Here is a 14944-nt window from a genome sequence, read left to right as displayed (position 1 = left end):
CCAATATTCCTATATCCCTTGATATATTGCTTTCATATCTTGAATAATGTTAACGTGCATATTTTGTATTACGTCTTGTTATTGTAGTGTACATATTTTTCGGATTTCGGACAGCCCATTCATTGATTATTATTGTTGTGGTTTTGTGAGTACTCTTCATGTAAAATACTGCCTGTTTAGATGTTCATTTTTAGTCGTATATATATCAGGATTCAATACCTATACCTTAGTGAAAATGGCATCGGAAGAACATTTGTTCATTGTACTAGATAAAAGTAACATTATATCTATCCATCTTATTGTTTTATTGCAGTTTCAGTAATATTCTGTCTAAAATGATTTCTACATGATATAATTATAAATCATGGCTAGGAAATGTGTATATATGAAGCAAAAATTAAAAATAGATGGTTCATTTTTTCCCATTTACATGTATGTATATTTATCTATGTATACATCTTTTGTTGTAAACAGTTATGCGACATGTTGGGAAACGCCCAGGACAAATATATCGACGTAATGATTTTTTCACTTATGTGGGTGTATGTTGGCTCCACTTCACACGATACAGTCATTGTAGTTTAATTGAAAAATGCATCTTACAATGTGAGATGAGTTCTGGGTTCAAGCCCCAGCAGTGGCCTATCAAGTGTGAAATACGGAGCCATTATTATTAAATATACACAGTTATCTTTTTAAACAATACCATTAAATATAAGGAATAATGTTAAAGGGGAATTGCTGCTTAGCTATTTTTGACATTGTATAACAGGGTTTATATACACCCCAAGGATAAATGCTTCTAAATTTGTAAAAAAAAACAAAAAACAAGTCGAAGTGTGCAGAATATTAAACATTTGCAACTTTCTGATGTCTAAAAGTCATCAAATGCCACTTGAAGTTTACTTTTTTTTTGTACAAAATAACCCATTTTGTGCTGTCCATTATCGGTTAATGTTTTTACGCTGTCAGGTCCAGAAGCGCTCATTCTGTAGCATGTTTGGACCATAATGTATAATGCGACCAAGTTTCAGCAGATTCAGCCCAGTGGTTCTGATTTTATACGCTGTGCCTAGCTTTTATTGAGTATAAGTACTATTACTCACTGATTTATGCATATGAGCTTGGCTGTTTTCGAACAAAACCTGAGGTTTTGTCATAGCAAGCTCATTGTGTCATGAAGTGTCTTTTCGCCATCCGGCGTCCGCCATGCTAAAACCTTAACATGAACCATTGTACCCACATATTTTTTCGTACCCATTTTTTTCGTACCCAAATATTTTTCGTAATCAAATGTTTTTCGTACCCAAATTTTTTTGTACCCATTTTTTCCTACCAAATTTTTTTTTCGTACCCATTTTTTTCGTACCCAAATTTTTTCGTACCCAATTTTTTTTTCGTACCCATTTATTTCGTACCCAAATTTTTTTCGTACCCAATTTTTTTCGTACCCACATGTTTTCGTACCCAAATTTTTTTTCATACCCTTTTTTTTGTACCCAAACTTTTCGTACCCACTCTTTTTCGTACCCACTCTTTTTTTTTAACCCAAAATTTTTCGTACCCAATTTTTTTCGTACCCAAATTTTTTTCGTTCCCATTTTTTTACTACCCCAAATTTTTCGTACCCAAATTTTTTCATACCCAATTATTTTTTGGTTACCATTTTTTTCGTACCCAATTTTTTTCGTATCCAAACGTTTTCGTACCCACATTTGTATATTCTTACCCATTTATTTTTTTCGTACCCAAATGTTTTTCGTACCCAATTTTTTGGTCGAAATAATCGGTTTTCAATTTGATTTGATCTCCCCACTCATTCCATCCCGCGAAACCCTTAGGTGTCGCAACTCTGGTATGGAATGAGTGATGTATTGGACGTCATCATTGATGACGTTCATTCGAACGAATGATAAAGGGGGCTAAGTTTCATTAAGTTGGTGCATATAGTCGCGATTTGTGGCGCTTGAAAACTAGTCGGTTACTTTTGCTGAAATTTGACATGTATATGGACAAGAATGCGATCTACCTGTTGGCGTAGGCGTTATACCTGGGAAAAATCAAGTTTTCGAGTATTTTGCGTTTAAAATATTTTTATGGGAAAGGGCACGCGCGCGTGACGTCATGAAAATCGCTTAGGCTAGCTTCCATCTTGCTACGAAACAAAGAAACTGACGTTACGCGTTATTAATTCAGTTAGGCGTTTAATCGATAAACAAAGGCGTAATAATTGTGTTTGAATATCAATCGGTAGTACACATGCATGTCTTTTGTGCACATTGTGGTTTTTTAATGAACATGACATAAATCTATGTGTTATTCAACGTATTGATAATTGAGTGCGACGAGTTGAAGAAAGGTTTACACGGCTAGGCTTTCCGAGATTAATGTAAGTACACACTGGTATTAGAATGGTATTCTGTTTATCCGATAATATCTTGAATATAAATGATATTCAGACAATTACATTATTAGGGTTTAATAATTTATTATTTAATCAATAAATAAACGCAAGCAGCAAATCAATTAATTTCGTTTGTAGTGGAAACCGAAAGTAAACAAATCAACCGTCAAAATGGCTGACGACATAGCAACGTAGGAATTAACGCTCAGAAATTATTTACAAAATAAGATCATCAGAAATGATGTAAAGTGAACGCTAATTCGCTGTTTTGTAGATAAGTATACGATCTATTGAAAAACCATAACATTTGACATAAAAACACCCGCGGATATGAAAATCTTCAGTGTAACGAAATAGCAGACATCACACGGCGTCTCTGATTCTACGCTGTTTGCCAAGGCCGATAATGAATGGAAATGCACAAACTCAGTAACTGGCAAGCATATATGCATTAGTAGGTTGTTTCGTGATTATTTAGAAACGACTACATAATTCTTTTGGTTCAGCCAGTGCAACTAAACAGAAATAAGTATAAAAAGTTTCTACACCTGACAACAATGTGCCAACTTAATACAAGGTAAGTTGTTTACATTATTTAAAATATTGCAAGCTTACAGTATACAACAATAAACAGCCGGTACAATGTAATGTCATCATTTTAATTTTAATAAGCCCGTGGTTAATTACCCTTTTAAATCTTATGGATCAATGCATCTCTAACACCTTCAATTGACTTGTTCGTGAAAAATATACACCCTCAGTGCATGTTATCCCATACACCATCACTCACTTACTAAGGCTCGATTGATCATTCTCGGCTCGGGTACTACTTACCGGTACATGTACCCCGGGTACTCTTAATTTTACTTACATGTACCCCGGGTACGGTAAATAAACTTAAACATACCCGCAAATATTAGATTGTATCCGAGTTGTATATCCGCCAAAAATCCGATGTCGTTAAACATGCTACCGATTAACGTAAAACAATATTGTTTACCTTAAACAAACTTCTCTTTTAAAAAATCAGCATCAACATGCTTTTTAGTATGAGTGTTGAGAGGACGCCGTAGGAATAAGCAAGTAATCAAGAATACGTCTCTGTTTCTGCTTTTATTTCCTTCATGTATAATGACGATAAGGATTGACGACTAACATCGACGACAATGATCACAAGCATTTAAGACTAACACTGACAACAAGCATTGGCGACTAGATGTAACATTGACGATTCTCTACAATAAATGAAATTAACAGTATTATAAATGAATAATAAGATTATAGTACAACAGATATGCTTTTCAAAGTATAATATAATAGCATACACTCATTAGAATAAGATGTTTCTTAAATTACATTTTGAAACATTTTCAATAAATACAGAAATATCTTAAACAATATTTATTACACAGCATTAATTAATTGTTAAAACATAATATAAATATATGGTGTTCCCCATTTAACGGACCTTGGTAACCAAATAATGTTTCTTTTAAAAAATCAATGACGGTAAAAAGTGAACGTGCGATGTCGCGGAAAATATTATACTTGACGATGTCATACAATGACGCGACTTTAAACAATTTAAGATTTAAAATTAAATCACATTATTGATTTTAACAATGAGTTTTGATAATATAAATGCCATTTAACAGAAAATTGACAGAAATGTAAACATAATTAATTTTGACAAAATAGCCGACAACAACCGATTTAGTGTTAAAATTCCCGGGTACGTTTTAGTATATTTACCGTACCCAGGGTACGAGCCTTACTAACTGTATTATTATTATATCTCACCGACTACAAGGTACCTTTACCTTGTTGTGTTTATCAACCTGGAATTTATGTAAAATCCGGCTTTCTTTACTTTTATTTTTCATTCATTTGATTACGCAATTGTTGACGTATCTCGTGGAAAATTATTTGAATCTTTGGATTTTAATGGCGACAAGCTGGAAGTGTCAATTTATTTTAAAAACAAATCTAAGATTTTAAGTATTGTGTGTTTGTCATGCATAATTCAGTGTTTTCCAGAAAAATTAGAGTAGCCAGTTATATGGCCGGCAACTATGCAGTAAAACGAAAGCATTTATGACATTTACTTGATATATTTGGGAAAAGTAGCCGGCATGTTAATGTAAGAGTAAATGTAACCGGCAAAATCGCTGGCTGCCGGTATTTGAAGAGAACACTGATAATAGTAAACTAAATCTCTACGACAGGATTACAGCTTTGTAAAATTGTTTTTTGGGTGATAATGGTTAGTAATTCATACAAATGTTATTAAAAAATACTGTGCTTTAAAATTAATTTTGAGAATGGGATGGAAGAACAGAAAATGAAGAGCATACAGGGATGGAAATAAGTGGTTTCCTGTGAGCCCGGGGCAAGTAGATTTTGGCCTGGGCAACTCAATTTCAAAAGTTGGTTAATTTTTTTTTTAAATCTTAAAACAATTCAGTGCAATAAAAATTGAAAAACAATTGATCACCATGGATCAATACTAGTTAAATAATATTCATTATTTAGGAATAGGACATGATTCAATTCAGGCTCATAATAATACATCATGCATTGAACATGTGTATTGCCAGCAAATGTATTTAATTATCTATTATTTTATTAAAAGAATGTATAATATTCACATGTTCATATTTCTGGGCTCGTTATTCTTTATCTGGGCAACCAAAATACTAAAGACGGTTGCCCACAATAGTAAAAAGTTAGTTTCAATCCCTGACATATTGCTTTCATACATGTATTTTGCTTTTTAAGCAACATGACCCCAATGTATAAACAAGAGCAGATAACTGTATCAAGCATTTTGTAACAATTATGGCCTTTTTTCACCAAGAATAAGCATATAATCGATAAATCTAGTTAAAAGTTTGCGTACCACCTTTAAATTGCCATAACTTCTTTATTAAGTTCCCCCCAAATTTTTTAGGAGGAGCATTATAGTCGCCGCTTCGTCTGTCCGTCCGTGCACAATTTTTGTCGGGGCTATTTCTCAGCAACTAATGACTGGAATTCAATTAAACTTAATGGGAAGCTTCACTACCAAGAGGAGATGTGCATATTATCAGCTGGTTCTGGTCGGATGATTTTTCACAGAGTTACCGGTACAATATATGGCCCTTTGAAATTTTCCATTAACTGTACATATAGTGCAATTCTTGTCCGGTCTGGGCAACCAATGACCGGAATTCAATGAAACTTTATGGGAAACTTCACTACCAAGAGGACATGTGCATATTATCAGCCAGTTCTTGTCGGATGATTTTTCACAGGTTATGGCCCTTTGAAATTTTCCATATAGTGCAATTCTTGTCCAAGCTATTTCTCAGCAACTTATTACCAATTGTTTTTTCGTAATCATTTTTTTCGTACCCAAATGTTTTTTGTACCCAAATGTGTTCGTACCCAATTTTTTTTTCGTTCCCATATTTTTCGTACTAAAATTTTTTTTGTACCCAATTTTTTTCGTACACAATTTTTTTTTCGTACCCATTTTTTTTTCGTACCCATTTTTTTCCTACAATTTTTTTTCGTAACCAATTTTTGTGTACCCAAATCTTTTTTTGTACCCAATTTGTTTGTACCCAAATGTTTTTCGTTCCCAATTTTTTTCATACCCAAATTTTTTTTTCGTACCCATTTTTTTCGTACCCAAATTTGATTTGTTCCCAAATTTTGTTGTACCCAAATTTTTATTTGTACCCTTTTTTTTCGTACCCAAATAGTTTTTCGTACCCTAATTTTTTTTCATAACCAAATTTTTTTTCGTACCCACATTTTTTTCGTACCCAATTTTTTCGTACACAAATTTGTTCGTACCAAAATTTCTTCGTACCCATTTGTTCGTACTCAAATTTTTTTCGTACACAAATTTGTTCGTACCTTATTTTTTATTTATACCCATTTTTTTCGTACCAAAATAGTTTTTTGTACCCTTATTTTGTTTTGTTCCCTTTTCTTCGTACTCAAATTTGTTTTCGTACCGAATTTTTTTTTTTTTTCGTACCCACATATTTTTTCGTACCAATTTTTTTGGAAATAATCGATTTTCAATTTGATTTCATCTCTCCACTCATTCCATCCCGCGAAACCCTTAAGGTGTCGCAAGTCTAGTATGGAATGAGTGATGTATTGGACGTCATCATTGATGACGTTCAATCGAACGAATGATAAAGGGGGCTAAGTTTCATTAAGTTGGTGCATATAGTCGCGATTTGTGGCGCTTGAAAACTAGTCGGTTACTTTTGCTGAAATTTGACATGTATATGGACAAGAATGCGATCTACCTGTTGGCGTTGTCGTCATATCTGGGAAAAAACAACTTTTCGAGTATTTTGTGTTTAAATATTTTTTATGGAAAACGGCACGTGCGCAGATAAACATTGTGACGTCACTTCACAAACAGCGTTAGACATCCGCCATCTTGTAACGCGACAAAGAAACTCAGTGTTATTAGTTCAATAAGCACAGAAAATATGATTCTGTTCAATTATCATTAATACAAATGTCTATATTTTGTGCAGCGGATGTTTATTCAGACGGATACGACAGAATTACGTGAGTATCATTGTGTACTTTACAGTAGATTTTACTACGGAAGAAATTTATTATATCTCACTCAGTCACTGACAAAATGAGCTTGACACATAAACAACAACCGGATCGGATTTACATCCACATAATATTGTGCGAATCCGATGCAATTCAAATTACTAATGTTTGATAACGTTTGATGAATTCGTTATATCAATATGCATTAACTTTCAAGGGGAATAATTATAATTGAAATGTTCGATTCAATGACAGTGTTATATTGGGATAATTAGTCGTTTAGCCGTAACAGATAAGTATTTAGTTTGTTGTGTTTCATTTTCAACATAGTTTTACCGTTTTTTACTTAAAGTAAAACAGTTCAGTCGTCATTATATCTTGAATTTTAAATATTGAAATACATGTCGGATATTTCATATTTTCGGACGTTGCTACGTAAGCTAGTTGTCAACATAATTATTAAGATACATATTTACCTTTTACCATACAGTTGTGCAGCTGATGTCTAATTAATGACGCGCTGTTTAATGTCAATAATGTTTTTCTGCCCGTGATGATAATAAGTCTTTAAATCAACAAACCCCAGCAATGTCAATGGTCTGTCAACATTAGAAAAATATTAGCTAAAGAAACTTCAGCGTACAATTTATATGGTATTGACATACCTGTACTCTGAAGCCAACTCTGTATTGAAAGTCAACCAGAGATCTGAGTCGTTACATATTTATGTCACGCTATAAATCAAAGAATACTCATTTTCTTGGATACATTTCTACATATATTGGTGAATGAATATAAATTACTGCATCGAGGAATGTTTTAAGGTTTAAATGTTTCAAATGCATCTAACAATAGATGAAAATAACTCTCATCAGTCTGAAATTCACAATTTTGAAGCCATTGTCGCTTTGTCCAAGACTAGTTTTCATTTGGATACTGTCGGATCATCCTTGACATCTTTTGCTAATATTGTAAACATTGCCTTTGTTTTCTGAAATCTATTATTTGTGATTAACATCATACGTCTGGTGGATTATAAAACTGATTTCAGTGTGAATCGGGTAGTTTTAAATATTTACTTTGAGTTTGTATTTACACTACAATTTGTTAACAACACAAGCCAGAATATTCTAAAATACCGGGAAATGTCATTCTGAATTTGAAAACACTTGAGCACATGGTATACAAATATACAAATACAAATTTTATTTTAAGTCAGTTTGTACATAACAAGTATAACATTAACATCTACATTTTCACAACAATAACACGTATACTGAAAGCGCTTGGACAAAGCGGAAAGAATCCGGGTATTTCGGACGAGGGTATTTCCGGGACAGATTTACTCAATATGCAAAGGAAAAATATGATATGCCTAATCGACAATTTCAATTGGGTTTCGGAACGCATGGTTTTATTTTTCTATGCGTAATTGGCAATTTTACATTGGGTATTTACACAAATGCGCACCTAATCTGTAGCTCTGTTACAGTAATCTGTGAAACAACGTCATTAATAAAACAAAAAATATGTTTGAACACAACGGTGGCTAATAATGTTTAGGAAAAATTACCAACAATATAGATTTATCTATAACATAACATGTTAGAATTTTATCATGCATTTATAATCACTCATAATGAGATTTCAATATACAGTTACATGCATAGACAGCTTTTTTAAGCCAGTGCCTTTTGAATTCAGAAAATAAGCAAGATAAACCATAAAATTGGGAAAAATAGATAGTAAACCATAAAATGGAGAAAAATGAGGCATTATTAATATGATTATAAATAACAGAATCACAATAATATTGTTTTTAAGTGCATGATTTAGTGCATTTTTAAATTTATATTATAAAATGCTGCTTGAATTTCTTTTTACCTTTCATATGTAAAAAAAGAAATATCATCTGCTAGTGCAAAATATGACTGGTCATTTCGTAGCAAAAGAGAAGAAAATAAGTGCATTAAATAAATGAATTAATATTTTTGTATCTGGAATAGTTGTATTTTAAATCGATCCTCCACCCTATTATGGCCAAATAAGGGCTAAATTGCTTTCCAACTTGAAATGAAAAGGCATATTGGTTGATCGTGTAGCGTTTATGTGCAAAATTTGAGGGCCAATTGATAAAGTTGTTGATGCCAAAACAGGTAATAATAATAATTTATTATCAGGTACATGTACACAAGCAAATAAGTATATTTAACCCTTTCAGTGCAGGAACCGAATTTTAAAGGTCTTTGAAAACAGTTTGGATCCAGATGAGACGCCACAGAACGTGGCGTCTCATCAGGATCCAAACTGTTTGCTATTCTGATAGTATTCTTTGAAAAAAAATTCAAGAAAATGCTAATTTTAGAAATTCAGCAGACGACATTTTAGCAGACGACAAATTTCCCAGCATGCAAAGGGTTAAGATGCTTAAGGTGTGGAAGACTCATATTCAGGTTTGGTGTCCCTCAAACCCTAAGCGTCTTGTTATTTCTTATGCAGTTTGTATAGATAGTGCCACATCCTGACACGTAAAGCTTGTGCTTTGTTGGCAGCGTTAGTTGGCTGTTAACAGGTTCATTGTGGTTATCTCCACCATCAGTCTGTCCGTCTGTCCTAGCCACTATCTCTTACACCATAAGCACTAGAACCATGAAACTTAAACACATGGTAGCTATGAGCATTATGTGCGACCCTGCACTATTTGGAATTTTGATCTGACCCCTGACCTCGCAAACCAAATAATGTTTCTTTAAAAAAATCTATGGCGGTAAAAAGTTAATGTGCAACGTCGCGGAAAATATTATACTTGACGACTTCATACAATGATGCGACTTTTAACAATTTAAGATTTAAAATTAAATCACATTAATGATTTAACAATGAGTTTTGATAATATAAATGCCATTGAACAGAAAATTGACATAAATGTGACCATATATTAATATTTGTACAAAATAGCCGACAACAACCGATTAAGTGTTAAAATTCCCGGGTACATTTTAGTATATTTACCGTACCCAGGGTACGAGCCTTACTAACTGTATTATTATTATATCTCACCGACTACAAGGTACCTTTACCTTGTTGTGTTTATCAACCTGGAATTTATGTAAAATCCGGCTTTCTTTACTTTTATTTTTCATTCATTTGATTAAGCAATTGTTGACGTATCTCGTGGAACATTATTTGAATCTTGGGATTTTAATGGCGACAAGCTGTAAGTGTCAATTTATTTTAAAAACAAATCTAAGATTTTAAGTTTTGTGTGTTTGTCATGCATAATTCAGTGTTTTCCAAAAAAAATTGAGTAGCCAGTTATATGGCCAGCAACAATGCAGTAAAACTAAAGCATTTGTGACATTTTACTTGATATACTTGGGGAAAGTAGTTGGCGTCTAGAGTAAATGTAACCGGCGAAATGGCCCGCTGCCGGTCTTACAGAGAACACTGATAATGGTAAACTAAATAAAAAAAAACTCGCTGCGACTGGATTACGGGTTTGTAAAATTGTTTTTTGGGTCATAATATGGTTAGCATTCAATACAAATGTTATTATAAAGTATTGTGGTTTAAAATTCATTTTGAGAATAGGATGGAAGAACAGAAAATGAAAGGGTATACAGGGATGAAAATTAGTGGTTTCCCGTGAGCCCAGGACAAGTAGTTTTGGCCTGGGCAACTCAATTTCCAAAGTTGATAGTCCGGCCGGGCAACTTGTTTTTTTTTTAAAGCTTAAAACAATTCAGTGCAATAAAAATTGAATAACAATTGACCACCATGGATCAATACTAGTTAAATAACATTCATTATTTAGGAATAGGAAATAATTAAATTCAGGCTCATAATAAAACATCAAACATTGAGTAGTGCAATGTCAGCAAATTTATTTAATTATCTATTATTTTATTAAAAGAAAGTATAATATACACATGTACATATTTCTGGGCTCGTTATTCTTTATCTGGGCAACCAAAATACTAAAGATGGTTGCCAGTGCAGGCAACCAATAGTAATAAGTTAGTTTTAATCAATGAAATATCATTGTAACTTTATTGTTATAAGCATTGCATTAAAGTTGTGATTGAGGTAAGCTTGTTGTTAATAATATAGTATATTTACTTTTTAGCTCGACTATTATATATGAAATATATAAAGTGGAGCTATCCTACTCACCCCGGCATTGGCGTTAGCGTGCAAATGTTATAGTTTGCGTACCACCCCAAATATTTCCTATGTCCCTTGACATATTGCTTCCATATTTTGCATATTTCTTAACCAACATGACCCCAACCTAAATACAAGAGCAGACAACTGTATCACTTGCATTTTATAAGAATTATGACACTTTTTCCATGTAGAATATGCATATTATTGATAACTCTACAATGTTCGAAATTCGCACTAGCCCGGAGCTAGTTGATCTTGTTTCGGGCTACTGAATTTCAATGGGTACTAGCCCGATTGGGCTATTGATTTTTCGAACTTTTGAAATTAAAAATGCTCAAAAATATTATTTTCATCCATCGTTTGAACCATACCTTACAGGGTTTATTTAGCTTCGTATCGCGTTTCCTCACCCTTCCGATTATGTTGACATGACGAGAGTTTGAATGACAATTTTTTTTTGATACCGTGCAAATAAAATGCGGATCTACCAAGGTTGTTCAATTTGCTGTACTTTCAGAAAACCATACAAGTCTACAAATGTTTTAAATGTCCGCCATCTTGGATTTGTAATGATCTATTGACGAATTAACGCATTGCAATATCATATTTTAATAGAATATGTCAACCAAATTATATATTGATAGCGTAGTTGCTTGGTTACTTTTTACTGGTTTTCAGTTTTGGCAGTCAAACGTTATGCATATTTTATTTCACGTGCAAGGACTTACATTGAATGTTTTTGGACAGTTGTTTCCGGATACGGTATTATCTGTCGATTTTAATTTATTTTCGACATTCTTGATAAAAAAATATCTAGAATGATGAATACACATGCGATGTTACGGATGGTCTGGTTGATAATTTTTCACATTGTACTCACCAGAATTGAACCTAGAAAGACTATAAAAAAAAACAGTAAGCTAGGGGGAGGAGACACTGCCCTCTATTCGCTTTATCATACGGCCTAAGACTTTCGGCTAAATGTTTCGGATTTCAAATTTGGGACAATTGACATCTAAAATTATTTACAGACTGGATATAAACCTTTGCATCTTGACTGCATGTAAGGTATTGATTGACGAATATCGTCATACATAAATATTATAATCGTATTTTGTCATTGAAAATGAAAGATTATAATAACATTTCCAGTTAATTGGGATCAACTGTTAGTTGCAATCCTCATCAATTACACCCTACCTGCAATAAAATCTACCCAGAACCGCAAAAATATAAACTTATTTAAAAAACTTGTGATAAACAGTTCGGGTTAGTAAACTTTGGTTCGGGCTAGTGAAAAATTCCATCTGGTAGCCCGAACGGGCTAGTGGTTTCAAATGTGAAATTCGCACACTGACTCTTTGTTAAAGTGTGCGTACCACCCCAAATATTTCCTATATCCCTTGATATATTGCTTTCATATCTTGAATAATGTTAACGTGCATATTTTGTATTAACGTCTTGTTATTGTAGTGTACATATTTTTCGGATTTCGGACAGCCCATTCATTGAGTATTATTGTTGTGGTTTTGTGAGTACTCTTCATGTAAAATACTGCTGTTTAGATGTTCATTTTTAGTCGTATATATATCAGGATTCAATACCTATACCTTAGTGAAAATGGCATCGGAAGAACATTTGTTCATTGTACTAGATAAAAGTAAACATTATATCTATCCATCTTATTGTTTATTGCAGTTTCAGTAATATTCTGTCTAAAAATGATTTCTACATGATATAATTATAAATCATGGCTAGGAAATGTGTATATATGAAGCAAAAATAAAAAATAGATGGTTCATTTTTTCCCATTTACATGTATGTATATTTATCTATGTATACATCTTTTGTTGTAAACAGTTATGCGACATGTCGGGAAACGCCCAGGACAAATATATCGACGTAATGATTTTTTCACTTATGTGGGTGTATGTTGGCTCCACTTCACACGATACAGTCATTGTAGTTTAATTGAAAAATGCATCTTACAATGTGAGATGAGTTCTGGGTTCAAGCCCCAGCAGTGGCCTATCAAGTGTGAAATACGGAGCCATTATGATTAAATAACATAACATAACATAACATAACATTTATTAGGCATAAAACAGCATATTGCAAATTTATAGCCTATACAGGTATGTGTTTGTGAGAAAGCAAAGACATGGTACATGTATTTGAGAAGTACAACACAAAACGATGAATACGAATAGTTAGGTAAAACAAAAGAGAAAAAAAAGACATGTCAAAATAATTCAAAGAATAGAATCAATAATAATACAATGATAATTGCTTTATCCAAATATATATACATTAGGCAAATGGAAACAATAATCATAGTTAATACGGTTAACTTATTATTACATCTGTTCTAATAAACATACTAAATTGAAGGCATATATTTTATATTACGTTACATTTGACCTTAGTTTTTGGGCAAAATAAACATATTTTGATAGGTTATTTAATACCTTTGTTGATTTTGATGACATTAGAATTTCGAATTTGTTCAATGTTGGCCAATGACGAAAGTACGGTTTTAGGTATTGTTGTCTAATTCCGTTATATAGGGGGCATACTAATAAAAAGTGGAATTCGAAATATACACAGTTATCTTTTTAAACAATACCATTAAATATAAGGAATAATGTTAAAGGGGAATTGCTGCTTAGCTATTTTTGACATTGTATAACAGGGTTTATATACACCCCAAGGATAAATGCTTCTAAATTTGTAAAAAAAACAAAAAACAAGTCGAAGTGTGCAGAATATTAAACATTTGCAACTTTCTGATGTCTAAAAGTCATCAAATGCCACTTGAAGTTTACTTTTTTTTTGTACAAAATAACCCATTTTGTGCTGTCCATTATCGGTTAATGTTTTACGCTGTCAGTTCCAGAAGCGCTCATTCTGTAGCATGTTTGGACCATAATGTATAATGCGACCAAGTTTCAGCAGATTCAGCCCAGTGGTTCTGATTTTATACGCTGTGCCTAGCTTTTATTGAGTATAAGTACTATTACTCACTGATTTATGCATATGAGCTTGGCTGTCTTCGAACAAAACCTGAGGTTTTGTCATAGCAAGCTCATTGTGTCATGAAGTGTCTTTTCGCCATCCGGCGTCCGCCATGCTAAAACCTTAACATGAACCCATTGTACCCACATATTTTTTCGTACCCATTTTTTTCGTACCCAAATATTTTTCGTAATCAAATGTTTTTCGTACCTAAAATTTTTTTGTACCCATTTTTTTCCTACCAAATTTTTTTTTCGTACCCATTTTTTTCGTACCCAAATTTTTTCGTACCCAATTTTTTTTTTCGTACCCATTTATTTCGTACCCAAATTTTTTTCGTACCCAATTTTTTTTCGTACCCACATGTTTTCGTACCCAAATTTTTTTTCATACCCTTTTTTTTGTACCCAAACTTTTTCGTACCCACTCTTTTTCGTACCCACTCTTTTTTTTTAACCCAAAATTTTTCGTACCCAATTTTTTTCGTACCCAAATTTTTTTCGTTCCCATTTTTTTACTACCCAAATTTTTCGTACCCAAATTTTTTCATACCCAATTATTTTTTGGTTCCCATTTTTTTCGTACCCAATTTTTTTTCGTATCCAAACGTTTTCGTACCCACATTTGTATATTCTTACCCATTTATTTTTTTCGTACCCAAATGTTTTTCGTACCAAATTTTTTGGTCGAAATAATCGGTTTTCAATTTGATTTGATCTCCCCACTCATTCCATCCCGCGAAACCCTTAAGGTGTCGCAACTCTGGTATGGAATGAGTGATGTATT

Source organism: Dreissena polymorpha, chromosome 11, assembly GCF_020536995.1.
Source record: "Dreissena polymorpha isolate Duluth1 chromosome 11, UMN_Dpol_1.0, whole genome shotgun sequence".
NCBI classification, from domain to species: Eukaryota; Metazoa; Mollusca; class Bivalvia; order Myida; family Dreissenidae; genus Dreissena; species Dreissena polymorpha.
This window is presented reverse-complemented; position numbering follows the sequence as displayed.